The sequence below is a fragment of the Ailuropoda melanoleuca genome, chromosome 13 (assembly GCF_002007445.2).
Source record: "Ailuropoda melanoleuca isolate Jingjing chromosome 13, ASM200744v2, whole genome shotgun sequence".
In the NCBI taxonomy this organism is placed as follows: domain Eukaryota; kingdom Metazoa; phylum Chordata; class Mammalia; order Carnivora; family Ursidae; genus Ailuropoda; species Ailuropoda melanoleuca.
This window is the reverse complement of record NC_048230.1, coordinates 70,646,451-70,670,408: the sequence shown is the minus strand read 5'-3', so window position 1 is coordinate 70,670,408 and position 23,958 is coordinate 70,646,451. Positions and strand designations below refer to the sequence as shown.

Below are 23,958 nucleotides of genomic sequence, written 5' to 3'. Positions count from 1 at the left end.
GTGCAGGGGGGACGGCTCCACGGCTGCAGCCCTGCTTGGGGGGGGGGCGCGGGGAGGAGGGCGTTAAAGACACAGGGACGCTTTCCGGCGGTGGGCCAGGGCGGCGCGCCTCCCCCAGTCGCCAGCCTCCAGGCGCGCGTCCGCTCACCTGGAGACCCCGCCCGCGCGGGGCCCCGCCCACTCCACACGCACCTGCTGCGCGCCCGCGCGCCCGCCTGCCCGCCCTCGCGTTCCCCCTCTCCCAGCCCCGCCTCCCCACTCCCCGCGCACCTGCCCTGCACCCGCCCCCCCCGCCCTCCCCCCGGGACGCTGCCCACCTGTCCTTTGTGCGGGCCGGTACCATTCGATCTGGCCAGCTCCCCTTCAGGGAGCGCCCGCTATGTGCCAGGCGCTGTGCCAAGCCTGATCTCTGTAATCCTCACAGACCCTGTGTGGTAGGAGCCTCTGCTGTTCCCCGCCCAAGGCGCAGTGGGGTGTGGCCATTTGCCCAGGGTCACGCAGAATTGAACCCCATCCCGATGCCCATTTCACCATCAAGCTACAGCGCCTCCCCATCGCATCCACATCCGTTATAGCTGGGGCGGGGGCGGGGGGGGGCTCCCAACCGCTCAGGGAGACAAAACAGTCACACTGATAGCTGGCATCGCGGTGCACTTAACGTGTGCCAAACATTCACTGCCTCATTTCACTTTCCCAGCAGCTCTGGGAGGTTTATTACCCCCATCTCAGAGGTGAGGAAACTGAGGCACAGAAAGCTGAGGCGACTTGCCCACAGTCACCAGTGGCAGAGCTGGGATTCAAACCCAGGCAGTCAGACCCCCGGATCCATGCTCCCAGCTAGCAGGCACTATTAACTCCACCCCCAGGTTCCTGGTGGCTGGAATCCAGCCCAGGTCTTTCACTGTTCAGCCCACCCACATCCCACATCAGTGAGGAGCCATACCTGAAAAATCTAAGTTCCTAGGCCTAAAGCCACTGCCACATCCCTAATTTCTATCAGGCCTCCCAGAAATCCTTGCTCTCGGCCTGGGCAGTCACTTGGTCAGCCTCTCCATTTCGCAGGTAGGAAAACCAAGACCACTAAGGTCCAAGTTTAGCCCAAGGAGGAGATAGACTGGTGGAGTCTTTGGGGGGACTTCAGTCCCCAAAGGCCCAGCTGTATCTCCTGCCCCCTACCCCAGAATCAGATCTGGGGTGGGCACATCAAGGAGGGGCAGGAAGTGCTGAGAACAGGCTCCCGTCCCCAGTGGCAGCCGGTGTCTGGGGCTGGAGGAGGCTATCTGATCCCTTCCCCACTGCCCTGGCCATGACCTCCTCCCTCCCTCCATCTCTCCCTCCTCCCTCATGGCCAGAGTAGCCAGCACCCTGGGCTGCAGCTGAGAACCCTGCGTTCCCCAACCTGGCCTGCATTCCTGTGGGAGGAGGGGCAGGGGGGGCTGGGCCAAGGGCTTTAGGGACAGGGGTACCCCTGGGGCCACCCCACCCTGTGCAGGCCAAGGCAGGGCTGCCTCCAACCTCACCGTTTCCTGCCTCCACTCTCCCCATCTCTCAGTAGCAGAGCTGCCTAAATTTGGCTCCAGGAGGGAATGGGGGAGGCGGCAACAGGCGGGTGCTGTCAGAGGCCAGGGCGCAGCTCCCTGTCTAGCCGGCTGGCATTTTTGCTGTCTGGAGGAGGGCAGGGGGGCCCAGCAGCTCTCTCTGGGAAAGGGAGATGTTCGTACCTTCTGACATGCACTGAGTAATGTGCAAACGACATACAAACTGAGCTTCAAATCAGCAACCTAGCCAGGGAACAGCTTGGGTGCTGCTTTTGGGATGAGAACAGAAGGACCAGTGGCCCACTCCCTAGGGGCTCCAGTGGGGGCTGAGTGGAGGGGTACGAGAGTGTCCAGGGCTGGGAGTTGGGAGATTCCGTTTCTCTCCAGGTATAGCTTTGGGGCTTCAGATCAGCGACTGGACCTTCTGGGTCTCCGCCTGAGGGCAGAGCCCTGGCTTTCTCTGCCTGCTCTGGCATAGTGCTTGGCACACCCTGTCACATGGTTATGCATGTGAATTCTGCAGCCACTTTGTGCAAGTTTGAACCCTGACTCTCCACGGGCCAACTGGGTGAATTCCTCAACAGGATACCCAGGCAAACAGGTAGTAAGACTGGGCATCCCTTTTAGTACAGTCACTTCCCTTCCCTGGAAGTCGGGCACAGGGGCATGGCCTGAAGGAACACAGGCTTTGGAATCAGACCTAGATTCCAGGTGTGGCTCAGCTGGCAAGGCTCTGTGCGTCCCACTGCCCTTATCTGGGAATTGGGTTCCGGATCAGGAGCCCAAGGTCAGTTATGATATTCCTGGGAGGGCCTGGCACACAGTGGGCACCCCAGAAATCTTCCCACTGGCCTAGTCTCATTGTTCTCTGCATTCATTCAACTACTTGCCCTGTCCTGCTCCCATCTCTCCTCTCCTCTTTGCTCTCTGTCCTGGTTTTTCTCTTGGCTCTAGGTACTTATACATTTCTTGCAGTCTCTCTCCTCCCTTTCTCCCCACTTCTCTTGGTGACCTCAGGCAAGGCGCTGCCTCTCAGAGTCTCAGTCTGCACATCTGCTAAATGGGGGTCATAGGAGGTAGACGAGGAGCTCCGTCTGGGATCTGGGGCCCAGCAGCACGTGACAGGTGGCAGCTCTTCTTTACAAGGCCTCCCCCTCCCCACCCATCATCCCAAATGACCAGGAGGGGTGGGCTGTGCCCTCAGCTCTATCGGGTACAGGGCGTTGGGGCCCCTGCTTCTCGGTAACTCTGTTTAACCCCAGATAACTGCTCTCCTGCCCCTCGGCCGGGGCTGATATGAGCTGAATCCAACTTCCTGCCACCCAAAAGCCACTTCCTGCCAAACTCAAGCTGATACCAGAAGAACTTGTTTTCTGTGCACAGAGCAGTCCTTGGTGGGGCAGCCACCCGCCTGCCTGCCCCGGGTGTGAACATTTTTTCCATTTGCCTGTCTGCCTGGTGGGGCTGGGTGGGGGAGGATGGGGACTCTGCCCTCTTCACCTCTGAACCTGCCCGTCCTGCCCCGCCCCACAGTAGCCTCCAGTGCTGCCAGTCCACCCATCCCTGAAAGGGTGCCAAGTGTCCCTTTGGGCCCAGACAGACATGTGTAGGCAGTGATATACAGTCTGACACAGTCACACACACAGTCAGTCTGACAGAGTCCCCTGAGCTACTGGGCATTTGGGCAAGGACTCCAGGAGACAGGTGTGTGACCCTGTCAGACACAGTCACTTGCACTCAGTCATCGGATAGAGTCACATAGAGTCACATTCAGAATCCCACAGTTATACTCAATCTGAGAGCCACTCACACACATGCACACAGAGAGGAAGCTCCCACGGAGCTCCCCAAACTTGCCCAGCACCCCCCTTCCATATGTGTTCATTGATTCAACAAATACTCTTTAAGGACTGCTCTGTGCCAGCCCTTGGGTATCCCATAGTAAGAATTATTGGAATAGTAACAAATAATTAGCTGACCAGTGGCACTGCCTCAGTTTCCTTATCCGTGAAAGGGGGAAAAGAGCCCTACTCCATAGGGCTGTTGGGAGCTAATGCATGCAAAGCCCCTGAGCTGTCACCCCAAGTGACCAGGAGGAGTGGGCTGTGCCCTCAGACTTGGAGAGTGCCATCTAAGTCAGGCCATCTTAGTTAGCCAGGAGCATGCTCTGCCCAGCACCGTGCTGAGATCCCATGTTCATCATCTCCTGCGTCATTATCGGCCCGAGCCCTGGCAGCTAAGGTCACTGTTCCTGTTTTTGCAGGTGAGGAAACTGAGGCTCAGGAGAGAGCTCCAGAGTCCTCAGGGTGCCTCCATTGACCTTGTCCCCTGCCACACGCTCACTTTGCTGCTCCAGCCTGCCCCACGACACGCCCGTGCCCCTACCCACATGCACTGTTGCCTCTGCCTGGAATGCCCTTGCCATCTGTCTTGGCATGGCCAGCTCCTCCTGAACTGCCTACTTACACAGCAAGTCCCAGAAGTCCCTGTCAGCCCCTGTTCACTTCCCTCAGAACACTTATCATCGGGGAAACAGGAAACCCCCACTGGACATTAAGGGCGAAGACCAAGGACCATTTTGTCCTATCCTCTGGCACATAGTAGGTGCCCCACAACTTCAGAACTCAATGAGTCACCGAAGTAGCCTTCTCTTCACAGCTACTGAGGACAGAGCCTGGAGTCAAACCCAGAATCCTTGGAAGCTGGAGCTCATTTCTATGCTACCGTGCTTCTCCCACCACCAGCAGGCGCTTAATAACTTGTGAATGAATGAATGAATGAATGAACGAACGAACGAACGAGGCCAAGATCTTGGGATCCCAGTCCAGTGCTCCCCGGGCTAAACCTTCTTCATTTCATGGCAGTGTGGACAGGAGCCAAGCTCCAGCCTCCTTGGATGGTGGCAGGGCTGACGGGCCGCCCGAAGCTGGCTGTCAGGAGCTCGTCTGGCCACAGCCGCCAGCAGGGGAGACCAGCTGGCGGTGTAGGGTCCATCGGCCCAGGCCTGGAATCTGAGCCGCCCTGAGAGGCCCAGCTTCTCTCCAGGCCCCCACAAACTGGCCTTTGTTCCCCAGGCCGGCCGAGACCCAGCAGCTTGGGCTTTCTCTCTGCCCGCGGCACCCGCGCTGGGCCGGCGGGGTAAATGGGCCAGCCTCCCCTCTGTCCGTGCCCAGGACGTCGCTTCAGGACTAAATGGAGATGTAATTTTCTATACAAATCCATGACAATTTAGATGGAGTGATTGTAATTGGCTTTTCAATGGGGGTTTTGTCCAGCGCTGGTGGCTAGAACTGGGTGGCCTGTTTAAGGCAGGCTCCATTTAAATGACAATAAAGCAATAATATTGAGGACTTGTACAGTGCCCAGAGCCCCTCCTGGGCCCAAGTGGAGCCTCATGTTTATGGATCTGGTTCTTCCCTGGGGCTGTCTGGACAACTGGGTGGGGGGAGCGCCGAGCCTGGGAGAGGGGCTGCCGCATCTTTGAACTTCCAGACACAGCTCTGGGACGGCTGGGGCAGGGTCCCATGTCCACCCCTTACCTACTCCCTCATTCATTACACCCTCACTCCCTAGTGGCGCCTGGGGGCTGGCTGCTAGTCCAGGTGTTGGGGGTGCCAAGATACGGAGAGGCCTCCAGGCAGGTCAGAGGGAGGAGGGTCCAATGGCGAGTGCAGCACGAGGTTTGCAAGCATGACCCAGAGCCAGACAGCACGGGTTCAAATCCTGCTCTGTACCTCTGTTTCCCCAGCGATAAAATGGAGATGTGATCAAAAGTACTGTGAGGTGGAAACATCTGGATAGGCCTCAGCCGCGGGCCTGGCCAGTGGGAGACGCTGTAGGGACGTTACTGTGCTTGCTCATTAAAATCTCCAGCCCTGGTGTCAGACTTGCTGGGTGACAGTGGGCACGTGACTTAACCCCTTTCAAGCTCCACTGGCTTCTCTTCAAAGTGGGGCTTTTCGGGGAGCCCACCCCACAGGGTGGTGAGGACTTAAGGACAGAATGCAGGAGAGTGCTTAGCACAGGGCCCTCGCTTGCTTGATAAACATTCGCTCTTTTCCCCATGAGGCTCCTTGGCCTTGAGGAGCTCGCCATCCAGTGATAATTATAATGTTGAGTGTGGGAGACAGAGAGAGAGAAAGGAAAGCTCTCACAGGAAGCAGGAGGGAGCAGTCTCTGCCAGCTGGGGATGGACCGGGAGGGGATGATCCCGAGGGGCCTCAGGAACAGGCTGGGGCGTGGGGCCGTGTTAAAGAAGGAAGGCCTCACAAGGAGGGGACATTTGGGCCGGGCCTTAAAAGATCAGTGGCATTTTTGCCGACAGAAAGGGCGATACCAGTGCCAGGCCCTGTGGCCCTGCCTCCCGAACAGGTGATTCGCACCCGAGGGGAAAGCTGAGGTGGGCGAGATGTGGCAGGGGGTCAGGGAGGCCCTCCTGAAGGAGCCACGTGGAAAGCCTCTAGGAAGGGGAACAGCATGTGCAAACCACGGGGGTAAGCGGGCTGGCGTCCGAGGCAGTGGTGAGCAGACGGCAGTTACACTGTACAACGTGGATGGAGATATGGGACAGGGCTTGTGGCTTCCCTCACAGTGAAACAGGTAGCCACGGAGGGATCTTGAGCAGGCAGGTGACACCATCCAAAGTGCATTTTTCTCAGGATCCCTCTGGCTGCTTGTGCAAAATGGACTGCAGAGAGGAAAGGGTAAGAGAGAAGGTGGGGAGACCATGGAGAAGCCATCAGTCACTGCAGGAGAGAAGTGGCTGGATCCAGGAAGGGGCAGCGCTCAGGAACTGGTGGAGGGATCACGGGCGGGCAGAGCTGGGTGAGGGGCTGCGTGCCACTGGTACGGAAGCAGGGTTGGTGGAAGGAGACAAGAGAAGAGAGATGAGGGCGGTCTCCCACCTCCTCACACCAGGCTAAGGTTCTTGGGCTTTTTCCTAAAGGCAGCAGGGAGCCAACATGGTTTTTCTCCAGGCAGGGAAAGACCATGCTGAGATTTGTGCTTTTGAAAGATCATTCTGGCTGCAGGGTGGACGGGTGGGAGGTGGTGGGTGGGTGAGGCTGGAGGGAAGAAGGCAGGGAGGGAGAGTGGTGGGTGAGGACTTGGAGGCCTCAACAGGCTTGCCGGCCATTGCCCAACTCCAGAAACAACACACTTCCTCCTCAGAGAGGTCTAAAACCTAGTTGTAGGTCACAGAGCTTGTCAAGAGAGAGATGGGAGACCACCCCAGAGCTCAGTACTCTTTTCCCCTTTGGTATCATCTGCCTGGGTTGCCAGGATAGGGCTTCATCCTCACTGTCAGCTATAGAGCCCTTACTATGAGCCCAGGAGGTGAGTATTATTATTGTTCCCACTTTACAGATGAGAAAGCCAAGGCTCTGAGAGGCTAAGTCACTTGCCCAGGGGCACCCAAACTGGGAATGGAGAGCCAGACTCAGACCCTGGCACTCTGACTCCAGACCCACATACCAGATGTCTTAACCAGGCCACAGGCCAAATGGGGCCTTTGGACATATTTCGGGGGGCATACAGAGATTTATTACAATTTCAAATTTATTGTTATACTTAAAAATTGGGAAACTTCATGGAAGGAGAAACCCTGAACTTTGGATGGAACCCCCTGATGTTGGCAGTCTCAGGACCCAATCCCTGAACCTCGTCCATCTTGTAGCCTCCACCGGAGGCCACACCTCCAGCCTGGGGCTCTCCTCTGCCTCCATTTGGCTAGCTGGATGAATCTGAAAGCGAGTGAGTAGGGCCCCTCCGGAGGGCCAGGGAAAAGTATCCATCCATCCATCCATCCATCCATCCATCCATCCATCCATCAACAAGCGTTTGGACCACCACCATCCCCTCCACTGCCCAGCAGTCCACCAGCTCTCCTGCAGCAGAAACCACCTCCATCCCCACTCCCTCAGGCCTAACCCTGGAGTCCTCCTGGATTGCTGCTTTCTCTCACGTGCCCCCACGCCCATCCCATCCGTCAGCAAATCCTGTTCACTATTCCTTTAAGCTATAGCCAGAATCCAAATGCTTTCTACCACTTCCCCTGTTCCTGACCTCCTGTCCCAGGGCCTGTGGGGCACGGGGAGAGGCACACGCCTCAGGGGCTCTGCGGCCTGGCTCCTGCCTCCCTCTACTCTGGCTCTCAGTTGCTTCATCTGTAGGAAGGGTGAGATAAAGCGGGTCATTTTGACTCCTGTTATCCTTTTGCCCAGATTTTGGGGCTGGACATTTAATGCTAAAATCCTGATTCCTTTCTGGCCTTGGAAGGGCACCGTGGGGGCAGGTCAGAAGTTCTCTGGGGCTGTCTTGTTTACCACTGACTAGAGCCCCAGTATCTACCAGAGCCTGGCACAGAGCAGATGCTCAGGAAACATTTATTGAATGAATAAAGGAATGAATGAACCCCTGAGTCACTCCAAAGGGACCCTGAGCGAGCATTCACTCACTTGCAGAGGGCCTTAATTTTCCCATCTGAGACATGGAGTAATCTAATCCCTTGCCTTTCTTCTCGTAAAAATTAACATTTATCGAGCACTTATTGTGTACTGTCACTGACCGAAGTGCTTTACATATAATAACTCATTTACCTTTTTTTGTTTTTAAGATTTTTAAATTTTTTTTAAAGTAATCTCTACACCCAGTGTGGGGCTCGAACTTACAACCCCAAGATTAGGAGTTGCATGCTCTACTGACTGAGCCAGCCAGGTGCCCTCTCATCTACTCTTCCCTGTAACCCTAGGAAATATGAACAACTCCTTTTTATGGTTGCAGAAACTAAAGCCCAGAGAGGTTAAGTGGCGTGACCAAGGTCACACAGCTCATCAGAGGCTGGGCCAGAGACCAACCCAGGCAGCCTGGCCCCAGAACTCTCATTCTTAAACACTCTTCCAAGCTGCTTTCAAGAAGAAATGAGGTTTGGGGAATCCTGCTCCAAGGAGGTAGACGGGGGACTACGCTAGGCAGGGCCACCAGCTCAGATCCCAGGGCTCCCTACTGCCGGTCGAATGATACCCAACACCCACATCTGGACTCAAGGCGCCTGGAAGTAGCTCCAGCGGCAGCTCCTTCTCACTCGGGCCCCAGCACAAACCTGACACACCAGCCTCCTAGCTGTTTCTCTTCCCCATTAGACCAGCGGCTGTCCTGCCTCTGTGCCTGGACACCCACAGTCTCCTCCGCCTGAAATGCCGTCACCTGGCTCCTGAGCCATCCCTCCCCCAAGTTGCATTCCAATGCCCTTCTACCCACTCCCCCATGACGGTTCCCTTGCCATATTTCTTGCCTTTGATTTCCTATAGCACTTTGCCAACCAGGATAATAGAGTTAGTGTATTTGATATGCCAGGAGGTACGATTCACAATGTCATTTTACAGATGAGGAAACAGAGGCACTGAAAAGGGATGTGAGCTGCCCAAAGTGACAATGGGGAGGAATCCAGCTGAACCCACATTCGCCTGACCCAATGCTAGACCCCCGAGCCCCTGTGTCAGACCACATCTCCTGAAGTCTGTCTTGGAGACTTCGCTGCCTGGCTTACTAGGAGGGATGCAGCCTGAAAGCAAAGGCCACTTTGCACTTCTGGGGACAGTGCCAAGCATACCATAGTTGCTCCTTCAAGACGCCCCAGTGACCGGCCAGCCTCTGCCATCTGCATGAGCAAGTGTGGGCTTAGAAAGAGAGGTGCCAGGGGCGCCTGGGTGGCTCAGTCGTTAAGTGTCTGCCTTCGGCTCAGGGCGTGATCCCGGCGTTCTGGGATCGAGCCCCACATCAGGCTCCTCTGCTGGGAGCCTGCTTCGTCCTCTCCCACTCCCCCTGCCTTGTGTTCCCTCTCTCGCTGTCTCTCTCTCTCAAATAAATACATAAAATCTTTAAAAAAAAAAAAAGAGAGAGGTGCCAGGCACCACAAGCGGAGTCCGCATTCCTCCAGCAGTCCCTCTGGAAGGGGTTCGAGGCACTCTGGAGGCCTAGGGAGGATCAGATGGTGGGAAGTCAGCAGGCTCAGAGGCGGACAGACCATATGACCCTAGATCACTGTAAAGTGGGGATTTAAATCTGACCATCAGGGTCACTGTGAGGGGAGCCAGTATATAGCGAGCACTCAGTATATAGTAACCACGGTTATTCATTATGGTTCAGATTCTAGACATTGCTGCCAGGAGTGCAGGGCACTTAAAATTAAAGACCAAAACACATATTGCCCTCGGACCAGCAATTCTCCTCCTCGATATAAACTCACATGTGTACGGAATGGCCATCTACAGTCAAGGACGTTCACTGACGTATTTTTGTGAGAGCAAAATATTGGAAATAACCTAAATGTCCATTAACAGAGGACCAGGTAAATAAAGTATGGTATAGCCATAAAAGTGAGTACTATGCAGATGTAAAAAAGAATAAGAACGTTCTTTATGTTCTGACCTACTTATGAACCGACAGTACATAGATTTACTGTGTAATGGAAAAACAACCTGAAGAATGTAAGAGCTAAAACTATAAAACTCCAAGAAGAAAACACAGGGATAAATCTTTGTGTCCTTGGATTAAGCAAAGGTTTCTTAGGTATGACACCAAAAGTGCAAGCAACAAAAGAAAAAGTATGCAAGTTGGATTTCATATAAAATTAAAAACTTTTGCATGCCCAAGGACCCCATGAAGAAAATGAAAAGAGGGGCGCCTGGCTGTCTCAGTCGGTAGAGCACGTGACTCTCGTTCTGGGGGTTATGAGTTCGAGCCCCACGTTGTGCATTGGGCTTACTTTAAAAAAAAGAAAATGAAAAGAGAATCACAGACTGGAAGAAAATACTTGCACATCATATATCTGATAAGGGACTTTTATCTACAATATATAAAGAAGCCTTATAACTCAATAACAAAACAACAAATAAAGCAATTAAATAATGGTCAAAGGATCTAAACAGACCCTCCTCCAAAGAAGACATACAAATGGCCAATAAACACATGAAAAGATGCTCAACATAACATCACTAACCATCAGGGACAAGCAAATCCAAACCACAATGAGATACCACTTTGCACACGCTTAGGCTGGCCCTCAATGAAAAGAGAGCGCTGGCCAGGATGCGGGAAAACCGGAAGCCTCATGCCCTACTGGCAGGGTTATAAAATGGTGTGACCACTTTGGAAAACAATCTGGCAGCTCCTCAAAAGGTTAAACACAGAATTACCCTATGACCCAGCTGTTCCACTCCTAGGTGGAAGAGAACTGAAAGCATACACCCCAAAACTTGTTCACGACTATTTGCAGCAGCGCTATTCATCAGAGCCCAGATGTGGAAACAACCCGAATGTCCACCAGCTGTTGAATAGATAAATAAAACGTGGAATGTCCATAACACGGAGAATTAGCCCCTCTCTTGTGTTCCCTCTCTCGCTGTGTCTCTGTCAAATAAATAAATAAAATCTTAAAAAAAAATTCTAAAATTTATTGTGGTGATGGTCACACAACTCTGAATATACCAAAATCCATTGAACTGTATTTTATTTTTTTAAGATTTTATTTATTTGACAGAAAGAGAGAGAGAGCACAAGCAGGGGGAGGGGCAGGCAGAGGGAGAGGGAGAAGCAGACTCTCCACTGAGCAGGGAGCCCAATGCGGGCTTTAATCCCAGGACCCCGAGATCATGACCTGAGCCGAAAGCAAACACTTAACTGACTGAGCCGCCCAGGTGCCCCTGAACTGTATTGTAAATGGGCGAGTTGTGTGGTATGTGAGTCACATCTCAACAAAGCCATTATAAGAAAAAAAGCAACCTACATATTTGCACAACATATTTTGCGTAAAAATAGAAAGAAACCCCACAAATATATGTGCATATGTGTTTATATATATATACGTATAAAATATCTCTGGAAGGATACCCAGGAAATAATAATGGCTGCCCCTGGGGAGGGGAGCTGGGTGGCTGGCAGACAGGGCCAGGAAGGAGACTGTTTTTCACTATACGTTGGTACTTGATGAATTGTTTTTTTTAAGGAATGAGATTCTATTACTTTTGCAAAATGTTATACTTTTGCAACAACAACCAAACAAACACCCAGTGTTTTATTACTGGCCCAAAGCCAGAGGATGGGTTGGGCCAGGCGGCTCTGAACACAGGAGATGGAGAGGGAAACCCAACTTGACAGTTTTCCAAGCCTTGCTAACATCACCCTCTCTTATTCCTCACACAAGCCCTGCCACAAGGTTTCAGCACGAGCCCTGTTTCCACCAGCAAATCCTGTGGCTCCTCCTTCAACCATGCCTAGAATCTGCCCACTTATCACCCTCCAGGGGCACCACGCAGGCCCAGGCTGCCATCCCCTCTTGCCTGGCTCACTTGTATCATGGCACCAGCCCACTCCCACCTTCCACACTTCCACCTCCACACAGATCTGTCCTTGCCACTTGCCCCACACTTGGGCACCAGCCCACTGACTCCTCACTATCCCTCACACTCCCCAGGCACTACCTGCCTCAGGGCCTTTGCACTTGCTCTGCTCGCTGCCTAGACACTCTGCCACCAGATACCCACATGGAGGCTCCCTCACCTCCAACATGTTTCTGCTCTAACGTCCCCTCATAAGGAGGGCTTCCCAGACCTCGCTATCTCAAACAGCAGCTCCTAGCCAATCTCCTTTCCCTATTTTATTTTTCTATATGGTACCTGACATATTTAATATTTACATGTGCTTGTTTGTGACCTGTCTCCCAACCCCTAATCATAGGGTCCACGGAAGGAAGAATTCTTTCTTTCCCCAGCACCAAGAACAATGCACATTGTAGGTGCTCAAAAAATATTTGTTGAGAGAAAACCTGGTCCTAAGAAACCATCATAGATCAGAAGTTAAGGACACAGGCTGACTCAATGTAACATGCTGTCTTGACTGGGATCCTGGAACAGAAAACAGACGTTAGGGAACAACTAGTGAAATCTGAAAAAAGGATGAGTTTGGTTCCTAGTGATGTACCTGTGTCAGATCCTCAGCTGTGACAAACGTACCATCATAGAGTCAAACTGTAACAAGACGGGAGATGGTGAGGACTACATAGGAACCCTCTGGGCTAGCTCTGCATCCTTTCCATAAACCTAAAATCGTTCTAAAACAAACAGCTTATATACACTTTTTAAATGTGTCGAATGAAAGCACAAATGTATAAACTGAGGCTTAAACGTGCAGGCACTTGCCACAGCCACGCGGCCAATGAAAACCAGTCGCCTGTGGACAGAGAGACCCAGCAAACAAACAGGCCCCAAGAGAAGGAGGCTACCTACTATCACTGGAGATCCATTTATTTTGCAACAAAGGGCAACATTATATTGAGGGAAGGTGTTTTTCTTTCCGAATCTCACAGGAGGCTCAGACATTTTACTGAGAATCCACACCTGGCCCTACACAGCTCAGAAGTCAGGCACACTCAAACAGGCACCTCCCCAGAAAATTGTCCTTTTCTCCTTGGTCCCCAGGAGGCCCAAAAAACAGCTTCTCCAAATCATAATGTTTGTCAAGGCCCTTCTTGGGTCTGTAGCTCAGGGTTTCAAGCTGGGTCATATAAATCAGGGTAGGGGACAAGGAGGAGACTAAGAAAGAACGAGAGTGGTCTAGGCAGGGAAGAGAAAAGGGACGACTCATTTTGAGCGCCTACTAGGAGCTGCCACGGGACAAGACATTTTAGACCCATGTGACCTCACTCCAGGCTCCCAGCCCCGCAAGGCTGATTTAGTTCCTCCTGTTTCACCAGTGAGAAAACCAATGATTGGAAAAGAACGCAGTCAGGGCTTGATGGAGTGGCTGCACAGGGACCCCATCTCCTGGGCCTCATCCTGAACCTCTCTCCACGCCTTCCCGGCACTCTAGTCATTCCTGCCACCTGGCCTTGGCCCATGCTGTACCCTCTGCCTGAAACACTCTTTTTTCCCCTATTACTATGCGAACTCCTGCTTGACTTTGAGGCTTCCGCTCAAGTGTTACTGTCTGTTATGGGCTGAGGTGTGGCCACCCCATCCTCCCCACTGCAAATTCCTATGCCGAAGTCCTACCCTGTACCTCAGAGTGTGACTGTACGTAGACAGGGTTTTTAGAGCAGTAATTAAGTTAAACGAGGTTATTAGGGTGGGCCCGAATCCAATCTGACTGGTGCCCTTTTAAGAAGAGGAGATGAGGACACAGAGACACAAGGAGGGAGGCCCAGGTGCAGATGCAGGAGGACAGTCAGCTGCAGGCCAAGGAGGGAAGCCTCACAAGAAACCAACCTCCAACAACTTGATCTTGGATGTACAGCCTCCAGGACCGTGAGGAAATAAATCTCGGATGTTCGAGCCCTGGGGCTGCAGAACTTCTCTTCGGTGGCAGCCCTAGCAAGTGAATAGATTGCCTCAGAGAAGCCCTCCCTGATCCCTTCCCCATGCCCAGGTCGGGCCCTTGCAAGCACCATTTCCTCCATGGCACCTCTCACAGTGGCAACACCGTGTATGTGTGTGGCAGTGCAGTCAGTGGTAGACGGTGACCATCGCGAGGGCACAGACGGGGTCAGCCGTGGTCTCGCCCGGGCCCGCACACGGCAGGTGCTCCGTAAGCCCGTGCTGAAGGAGTAAAGGAAACAAAGCTCCACGGCCCTGGGGAGTTTGCATGCCTCTCTCTGCGCCTGTGTCCCTGATCATGGAACAGCAAGTCCAAGGCTTCTGGAACTTTTAAACTTCATTCCTCTTCTGAAGCAAATACTAATTTATAGAGTGGGGGCTTTCCCTGGAGCCCCTCTGCTCTGCCGGGCTTGGTTGTGCCCAGCAACTTTAAATCAAATCCTGTTGAAAAAATGTAAAATGAATTCCCAGAGTCAGCAAAAGGGGCCTCACCCTCTGCTACCCGGCCCCCCATCTCCTTGAATCCTGTTCTTCCTGCTCCCCAGTTCCGGTTCGTGCCTAAATCCTGCCAGTTCCCTAGGGTACATCCAAAAACTTCCCTCCCTGAAAAAAGCTCACCCTTGGAGAACCTGGAGATGTGAACTGGAGGCTCAGAAAGGGAAAGACGGTGGCCCAAAGTCACATAGCCAGGTAGGGACTGGTACCTCTGTGAACATCTGTCCAGGGCCCAGTTCCATCTCACGCACATCAGCTGTGGTAACTTCCCACAAAAGTGTCCTCAGCTCCGGGGAAATTACTCTCCCCCCTCCATTCACCCCACCCAGCAAGTCTGCTCTGGACCGAGAAGGGACTGGCCAGAGCCAACCTCAGGCACAGCAGATGTCCTGGGACATGGAGTGGACATGGTCTGCCCAAAGCCATGCGGTCAGGAAAGAGCGGAGCCAGGGCGGGAAGTCCCAGAGCCCAGGCTGCGGACCGCACGGCCAAGCTGCCGGTGCAGCGCTGGCGGCACGGCTCTGCGCGAGCTGGCTTCTGGAATATTGATCCAGCTCCTGCGGCAGGCCAGACGGGGGATCTTAGGGCTCGGGCAGGCCTGAGTTCCGATCTAGCCATGTGATCTTGGGCAAGGGACTCCACGGCTCTGGGACGTTCTTCCACAACGGTAACACGGGGTCAGCGGCGTCTACCTGGCGGGGTATGATGAAGGTTAAGTGAAACCACGTTAAGGTTAACATTCATGCATGCATGCATGGCAACTTTAGGGTGAAGCCATTAACACAGAGCCTATCTACTACGTAAGGTGGGGTCCATTCCTTAAAGGGGGTCTATCCTCACCCCCCACATCCTGCCCCAGCTGTTGGGCCCCCTGCTGCTGAGCTGCCCTGTGGTCCCATCTGCTGAGTCACAGCAGCTCCCTTTGTCACTCGCTTTGTGGACGGTGCTGAAGGTAGTCAACACAGCCAGTTAGAACATTCTCAACATCTCCTTGGTGTCTACTTACTACGTCTATAGAGACAGACTCCGAAAGTGGGGTCCTTGGCCTCCTCTGTAGGGAATTCAGAAGCAGCCCAGCCAGCTTCCCACATCTGCCCACTGGGGCAGGCCCAGGGCTCAGTCAGTGGGGGCTATCCCCGCCCGAGAAGCACTGTGACCTCTGGCAAGCCATGAATGATGGATGGGGGGCAAACGCTTGCCATGGACCAGTTCTCTCTGCTCTAGAAACAGGTTCTGTACATCTGATGCCTCTGAATGCATCAGACCCCCCTGGAAAGACAGACAAGCTGGTCGCAGCAGTGGCTGTAGAGACAAGAAAGAAAAGGGGCAGGCAGGCAATTGCTATCATATCTTTTTAAACTGTCAAATTTTACCTCATGTGAATGCACTGTGTATTTAGACAAAATTACAAATACAACAGAACCTAGGGTTCTGGGTGGAAGGATTAAAACCTGCAGCATCCCAAGTTTGCATGACCCTTCTGCCATTTCCATGGATAACTGACAACTGGGCCAGAGAGGCTTGGCTGATACAGAGTTGAGAGGGGGTCATTTCACCTTATGGGCCTCAGTGTCTCCTCAGGATCAAGACAGCTGTTGAAACCACGTCATCATCTAACCCCCATTTGCTAGTCTATTGGGATCAGCTCCGGGGGTGGGGCACGAAACAGGCTATCATGAGAGCCACAGGCTGAGGGGGTGAGGTCCTAAAAGCCCAACGGTCCAGCACTGTGAATAAAACTCTCAAGAACATCACCCAGGCAGCCCCCTAATTTTACTGATGGGGAAAGTGAGGCACAGATCTGGAAAGGCATGGAGCCTAGGTGATACCACCAAACTGGGCATGTCTCCTCCCCGTAGCCCAGCACCACTCGTCCCCGGACAGAGGTATCTGGGGGCTTCGTCTGTACTGACTTTGCCCCTGCACCCTCAAGAGGCCACATGGGCAGGTGGGGGATCTGGCCTGGACACGGCCCTTTCTGTAGCCCAGGGAAGCTGGAGGGTCGGCTGCACCAGGCCTGGCCAGGCCTTGCAGGCTGCGGTATAGTCTGGTCTTTGTCCTATGAGCCCCTGGGGAGCCACTGAAGGGTTTTAGGCTAGGAACTGATGTTGTCTGATTTATGTTTCAGAAGATTGCTCTGGCTGCTGGGTGGAGAATGGACTAGAGGGGCGAGAAAGGGAGCAGGAGACTGATGCAGAAGCCGATGCAGCCTGGACCAGATGGGGAGCAGTGGGAGAGCCGTGAATGGGTCCAAGGAAGGTGAGCTGATTGCAAACGGCAAAAGTATATTCTTCCTTGGGTAGTAAGTCCCCTATCCCTGGACATGTTTATACTGAGCCCAAGCCATAACATGACAGAGCTATCATAGCAGGGGCTTGATAAGTTGGACTACAATGCCAAGATTCCAGGTCACCTCCTCCAGGAAGCCTTCCCTGGCTTCCAAGGCAGTGTAGGCAGCCCCAGAGCATCCCATGTCACAACACTAATTATCCTGGGTCATAATCACCGGTTTCCAGATCTCCATGTCTTTCTCCACCAAGAAAGCCGGGGCTACTTTGTTCCTCTCTGGATTCCCAGTCCTCGGCAAAGAGCCTGGCACACAGTAGGACCTTACATCACTTTCCCTCTCCTTTCCTTCTCTCCCCAACACCCCCACTCCCAGGTCTTTCATCTAGGTAACCCCAATGCCCAGCCCAGATGCTGGCAGACCATGGGTGCTCAGTAAACATTTCTTTTTAAAAACATTTTTTTAAAGATTTTCTTTGTAAGTAATCTTCACACCCAATGTGGGGCTTGAACCTACAACCCCGAGATCAAGAGTCGCACACTCCACCAACTGAGCCAGCCAGGCACCCCTCAGTCAACGATTCTTGAAATGGATCATGTCTCCAGCAGATGGGGCACACAGTAGGAGTTCAGTAAATGTTCAGCCCCTTCCTCTCAAGGGCAGAATCAACAGCAATGGCAGTAACGCTTACTGAGTGCTTTCTTTGTTCAGCAGTGCCCTAAGCACTCAGGGTAGGACAATTATGTTTATTTTGCAGACCAGCTAATGGAGGCCTAGAAGGGTGTGGGGATTTGCTTGGGCCACACAAACCATCGAACAGCAGAGAAGGGATTTGAACCCACGCTGTCAGGCTCTAGGACTGAACTGTGTGGTCTCGTTCTAGAGGCCAAGTACTACACTGTCCCTGGCACATAGTGGGGGCCGAGACATGTCTGTGGTGGGCCTCAGAAGGACACAGTCATCCCCAAACTGGCTGCATAGAGAGCTGATCCTACTCTTCGCCCAGCCTTGGGTCTCCCTCCCGCCCAAGTGGGCCAGGCCGTCCCTGGAGGCTGCTGCCAGCCCAGGCCTGTCCAGGCCCCACCGCCCACGCGGCCTTCCCTGAGCCGCCAGCAGGCCAGCAACGTGGCCTGCCCCGGGGGACTGAGCCTCGGCCGCCGGGCAGCCCAGACAAAGGCCGGCAGCGTGCCCGATCCCCTGGCACTCGGTCTGCCGCCGCCACCGCCTCCTCCCCCTCTCTTCAGGGCCTGGGCTGGGGGCACTGGCAGAGGTCGTTTTCAAAAAGGAGGTGGAAGGAAGGATGAGGGACAGGACTGGGCAGCCCTAAGGGCAGAGGCTGGAACAATTAGAACGACGGGCGAGGAACGGGGCAATCCCGCAGGGCTGAGCGGCCCAGAAACCAGGTGGCTGGTGGGCGGGGGGCAGGCACCCCCACGCCGGCACCCAGCAGGTGCCAACTGTGGTTTGCTGAATAATGACCACTCTGGGTACTGAGGACAGTCAGGGTGGGGCATCACTGATCCTTCCAGCCAAGGACGGGGCTTCAGACTTATGCCAAAGAGAGCAGGTATCCAACTATGAATTCTAACCCCGATTTAGCTAAGAGGAAACAGGTTCAGAGAAGCAAAGCCACTTGCCTAAGGTCACAGAGCTGCAAGGTGGGTCAAACATGAACCACCCCCCCCAGGTCTATGTGATTGCAACAGACCACATGCTTCCCACTGCCCCATGGTCTGACAAATAACAATAAAAATAGAAACAACAATGAACGTTTATTGGGCATTTAATAGGTGCCAGGCACTGCGGCTAGGGTATCACCTACATTAAGTCCATTTAATCCTCATAACAACTCTATGAGGTAAGAGCTATTATCATGCCCATTGTACAGATGAAGAAAATGAAGCCCAGAGGTAAAGTAGCACGACCAAGATCAAACAGTGAGCGTGCGGTGGAGTGGGGTTTCGGTGCGGCTGTCCAGAGCCTGCACACTAAACCACTGTTCCATCCCGACTGGACCGACGGCTGGATGGACGGACGGACAGACAGACGGAGTGGCTAATGGATGCGAGCTCTGCTCTGTGTGCACCAGGCCTGCAGCTGGGCACCCAGGAGGTGCCTGGCCAGCAGTAGCCCTGACAACGCCGGGCTTTCTCCTGCAGCCCCTGTGGAAGGGGCCTCGTGTCCCCAGCAGGGCTGGAGCTTGGGGGCCATGGGCCCTGTGCCCGGGCTGCTGGGGCGGCCCGAGCTCCTCGCTGAGCTGAGCTGCAGCATGACGGATGTGCCCGCCGCCGCGGGGAGCCCAGGGTAGAGCAGTTGCCTGGAAACAGGCTGCTCCGGCGGCCCACACTCAGACCTTTGTCACCATCTCAAGGACCTTTTATTCCTCCTCTCTCGGTGGAGCCAGACCCGGCACACAGGTGAGGAGCTGCAGCCGGCACCACCCGCAGCCCCAGGCACAGGGGACCCACGGGGGGCCTGTGGCCCCAGGTGGGGGAGAGGGAGGCCGAAGCGGGAGAGACAGGGGAGCCTGTGGCGGGGAGCGGGGGGGAGATGGTGCTCTGCGGGCGGCCCAGCCGAGGCTTGGAAAAATCCTGACGCCAGGATGTTTCTCTCACCGGCTTTATTTCTCCCAGCTTCTCTGACAAAAAATGAGCCTTAGTCCTTTTTCTTGTGGCGCAGTACTGGAAACCTCAGCTTCTGGAGCCGAGGGAGGTGCCCAAAGAGACCTGGGCAGGGCAGGGCCTCTGGGGGGCCCAGAACAGGGGGACAGGTGTAGTGCCCCCCAAGAGCAGGTGCTAATTGGCCCTTGTGCTGGTGGGCCCTGAGAGGGGATTAACGGGGCCCTAGGGAACTGGCTGGGGACCGAGCCACACCCAGCCAAGGCCCCGCTTGGGGACAGGGTGTAGAGGGGCTAAAAGCGAGCACTGTGGGGCCAGACCAGTCTGGGCTCAGGTCCCAGCCCTGTTCCTAAGGTAAGTCACTTCTCTGTGCCTCGGTTTCCTCCTCAATGAAGGGGGGTAACCTGCCTCAAAGGGCAGCCATGAGAATAAGATGTAAAAACATGCGTACAAAGCACCCAGCATCTGGTGAGTGCCCGGAGAAAGACCCCGCGTGCCTTCTGCCGAGTCGCCTTGGGGTGCCCAGCCCCAGGTGTGTCACAAGGACAGTCTCAGTGTCCCCCCAGGTGCTCCAGGAGGCAGGAGGTCCATGGCCTACTCACTGGACACACGCGGGTGCTGAGGCTCTGGGAGGGAGGGGGTTTGCCCAGGTGGGACCCCCAGGAGGGTAAGACGCCAGGCTGACCCCGTCAGGTTTCCAGGCGCCAGAACCACCGTCTCCGCCTCCCCAACGAATGGGGTTGCAGCTAGACTTTGAAAATCAGATCTCAAGCTAACTGCCCAAACCTTCCTTGGCTCTCCAGAGCCCGGATAAAATCCAGGCTGGTTTGTTGGGCCTTAGAGGCCCNCCACCGTCTCCGCCTCCCCAACGAATGGGGTTGCAGCTAGACTTTGAAAATCAGATCTCAAGCTAACTGCCCCAAACCTTCCTTGGCTCTCCAGAGCCCGGATAAAATCCAGGCTGGTTTGTTGGGCCTTAGAGGCCCCAGGGATGCGGCCCTGCTCACCCCAGCACTGAGCAGCACTTCATGCCTCCACAAGGCTGTCTCCTCTGCCCGGGATGCCCACCCTCTGTTTAGCTCCAAGATGAGCTGAGTCTTGGCTCCAAGACTGACTCTTCCAGAAAGCCCTCCCCGCCTGGCATTCCCCAGACCAAGCTAGGGGCACCTTCTCCTGTGCTCTGAGACACTCTGTTCACCCCCCCCCAACCCCATAGTCCGGGGAGATCTCCTCTCTGGAGGCCAGGCCCAGCGGGGGGGGGAGGCGGGGGAGTGTACCTGGCCTGGCATCCAAGGCCCCCCAGGCAGAAGCCACCTGTCCCAAATCCCTGTCCCACCTCAACCTGCCACAGCAGCAGGGTTACTGCCTTTGTCCAGGGCCACACACCTTGAAGTCTCGGCCCCTGAGCAGACCAGGCCTCGGTGCTCTGCTCCCGGGTTCACACCTTCCCCACCACGCTGCCCTCCCTGAGCTGCCCAGCAGCCCCCTGTCCCACTCAGACCCTCCCTCCTCGGAGCCCTTCCTGACTGCTCCAAACCAGGGGCAGCCCTTCGATCTGCTTTTCCTGCCTTCTCCTGTGTGCTCCTGAAGCCTGAGCGAGGGAGGGAAGCAAGGGAGGCAGGGGGCCGAAGGAAGAAAAGGGGGAAGCAGAGAGAGGGAAAGGAGCTCCACCTTTATTCGCGCCTACAGGCCCTACCTAGCCCGGGCACCTGACCACACAGTATTCCCTCCCTTAGAGGACAGCAAAAGGAGCTGGGCTCAGCGAGACTAAGCCTAAGGGCCCGAGGCCCAGCTGGGCTTCTCCCGCTGCCCGGACACTAAGGTGGCACGACAGGGTCCCCAAGGGCCACCACCCAGCTTACATTCCTTGCATTCTCTCACAGAAGCCGGCACAGACCCCGGGCAGTGGCAGCGGGGACAAGAAGAGCAGTAGCAATACTACCTGCTGATAAGGAGCCCCATTTAGGTGCCGGCCCCCAAACCCACACAATCCTACAGTTCAAGACGGGGAGACTCTCGCCCAGAGAGGCAGAGCAACTTACCCAAGGTCACACAGCTACAAAGGATCTGAACCTTGTGACTGGAAGGCCCAGGATGTCCCAGAGCCCAGGACATCGCTGGGTCTCCTGGCTGAGGCGGCACCAGCTGCAGGCAGCTGTAGCCCCAATTCTGGCCACCAGGCCCCAAGCCTGTCCCCAGCGGCTACCCGCTAATTAGCCAGGCGGCTTCTGCTAGCTCAGTGGCTGCTGTGCATAATTCTCCCAGGAAAGGCCAAGCTTGCAGGAGCAGGAAAGGTAATTGCTAATTTGCACGAGAGGAGACAAAGGGGACAAAGGCGCCCATGTCTGCCCCTGCACAGCCTGAGCTGGTCTCACATTCACGACCCAGGGCTACCCGCCGCCTGCCACTCACCACCCACCATGACAGGCTCCCTGGACGTGTCTGTCCGCAGAACACATCCACACAGTCCCCGGGTCTAGGCCACTGGGCCACACCCCGGGAAGAGCCAAAGAGAGCATGTATGTGGCCCCCGGCCTCCTTTCCAGTCCTGCGGGGAGGGGGTGGATGCGGAGCTCGGTGACTTCAAAACGAGTGACCCCTGCAGGGGTTCTGTCACTTTCTGGGCACTCTGCACCGCTGCGCCCAGAACCTCACAATAGCTTCAGGGTGATGTTGTGCTCAGCCCCATTTCCAGGGGAGAAAACTGATGCCTTGGGAGCAGAAGCGACTGCCCAAGGTCACCTCGCTGGGAGGCGTGGCAGCCAGGACACGCGCTCTGCTGCGCGCTCGACTGAGACTGTCCGGTCCGCATCTCCCATTTTGCAGAAGAAACTGAGGGCTGGAGGCTCCATTACAGAAACAGTCCGGGCTTTGGAGTCCCAGCTCTGCCCTCGTGGCCTGTGTGCTTCAGGACATAACCTTGGGACATGCCTCAGTTTCTCTGTCTAGAAAATGGGCCTAGAAACCCCTGAATTGTGTGGGCCCTGAGGAAAGGCACTGGGGCCTTAAAGGTGCTCACTACAGATTGGCTCCCTGACCTCTCCATCCAAGGGTCGCGCGGTGCACAGTGGGCTGGGGCTGGGTGGGGCTAGAACCCAGGGCCCCGGGCCCCAAGTGATGAGGGGGGAGGCTGGAGCAACTGAGGAGCAGAGCCTGGTGGCAGGGTCCCCCTCGAGGGCTAGGCGGCCAGCTTGCGGCCAGGAAGGTGGGCCGAGAGAAGAAGGGGCCCCTCACAGAGCCTGCCCGCCGGTACCTGGGAGGACCGGGAGGACCGGCCTGGGCGGCAGCTAGGTCAGGCAGACCCAGTCCAAATCCTGGCCTCCCATGCCGGCAGGGCACGCACTCTCCACAGCTCAGCTTCCTCATTCGTGATGCTACCCCCCCCCAAAGCTGTCCTGAGGCTCGGTGGCTGATCAGGAAGGGGGGAGGCACCCCGCCGGGCTGCTGGAAGGCCAGTCTGGGGACCCAGCCCTCCCTGCCTGGCGAGGCCAGACACCGGATGGACGGACAGGCCGAGTGGACCATCACATGAACTCAGACCTCTTCCTCTTCTTGAGGACCCCAGACTCCGCCTGCCTGTGGCCTGAGCTTCCCCACACTCTGGGCCTTTCAACATCTTTACAACAGACCTCCTGACCCACAATGCCATGCCTTACAAAACCTGCTTGGGGACCACAAATCTGAAAGCTGCTATTTTTTCGTGGTGCCAGTGATATGTATGCACGTATCCATGCGCGCTCATGGTCAGGGGTGGCAGGCTCTGGACGATCTCCACTTCCCTGGATCCCCAGGGTTCCCTGGGCCAGGAGACCCACATTGTAGCCTTCTAGTGGCCCCGCCTCATGGTGACCCTGGGCAAGTCACTCACCCCCTCTAGGCCTCAGTTTACCCCTTTGTAAGTTGGGGCTATTATTTCCGCCCCCTCTTCCTCATGGAGTTCTTAGTAGACTCATGTGACAGATTTCAACAAGGGTGAAAATAGTTCACAGTCATACAAATGTTAAGCTCTGGTTTTAAACATTTACTGAGCTCCTCCTACAGGCAGGCACAGAGCTGGGCACTTACACACATGCTCTGTGGCATGTTTCCTGTATCCCAGCCCATCAACCCTGTCGGACAAGCATCATATCCCCATTCTGTAGATGAGGACATTGAGGTTCAGAAGATTTGCCTAAGGTCCCATAGCCAGAAAGTGGTGGGCCCAGGATTTGAATCCAGGGCCATCTGAGAGTCAGCCACATGGGGTGAGGAGTCAAGACTACGGTATTCTCTTTTCCAAGCCCCCTTGGGTCTTAAAATCCACCCTACAGGTCGAACAAACAGGTACCAGGGCCCCTGTGGGCATCACTAACTCTCACTGGGATTGGCTATGAGAGCTCAGAAGTAATTTTGTTCTGGGTCCTAAGGTCCTGAGGGATAAACTGTAGTCTTTTGATTCCCAAATACAAGGAGTGGGGGGAGCCGGGGACACTGGCCTCCTTGCTGTTCCTCAAAACCACCTGATGTACTCCTGCCTCAGGGCCTTTGCACTTACTGTTCCCTCTACCTGGAACGCTTTTCCCCCAGATACCTGCATAACTTGTTCCCACACCTCTTTCAGGGCTTTGCTCAGAATGTCACTTACTCAGTGAGGCCCTCTCTGACACCCTGAT

The 23,958-nt window shown here is 55.0% G+C and overlaps 1 protein-coding gene across 1 annotated transcript in view; it reads right to left on the bottom strand.

Annotated features, from left to right (window-relative positions):
• Positions 1–923, bottom strand: part of NOL4L (nucleolar protein 4 like) — an 86,179-nt gene extending 85,256 nt beyond the window's left edge. Inside the window, exon 1 of the mRNA XM_034641412.1 lies at positions 318–923. The gene's annotated coding sequence lies outside the window, so the exon portion shown is untranslated. The remainder of the gene's footprint in view (positions 1–317) is intronic.
• Between the last annotated feature and the right edge of the window lie 23,035 nt (positions 924–23,958).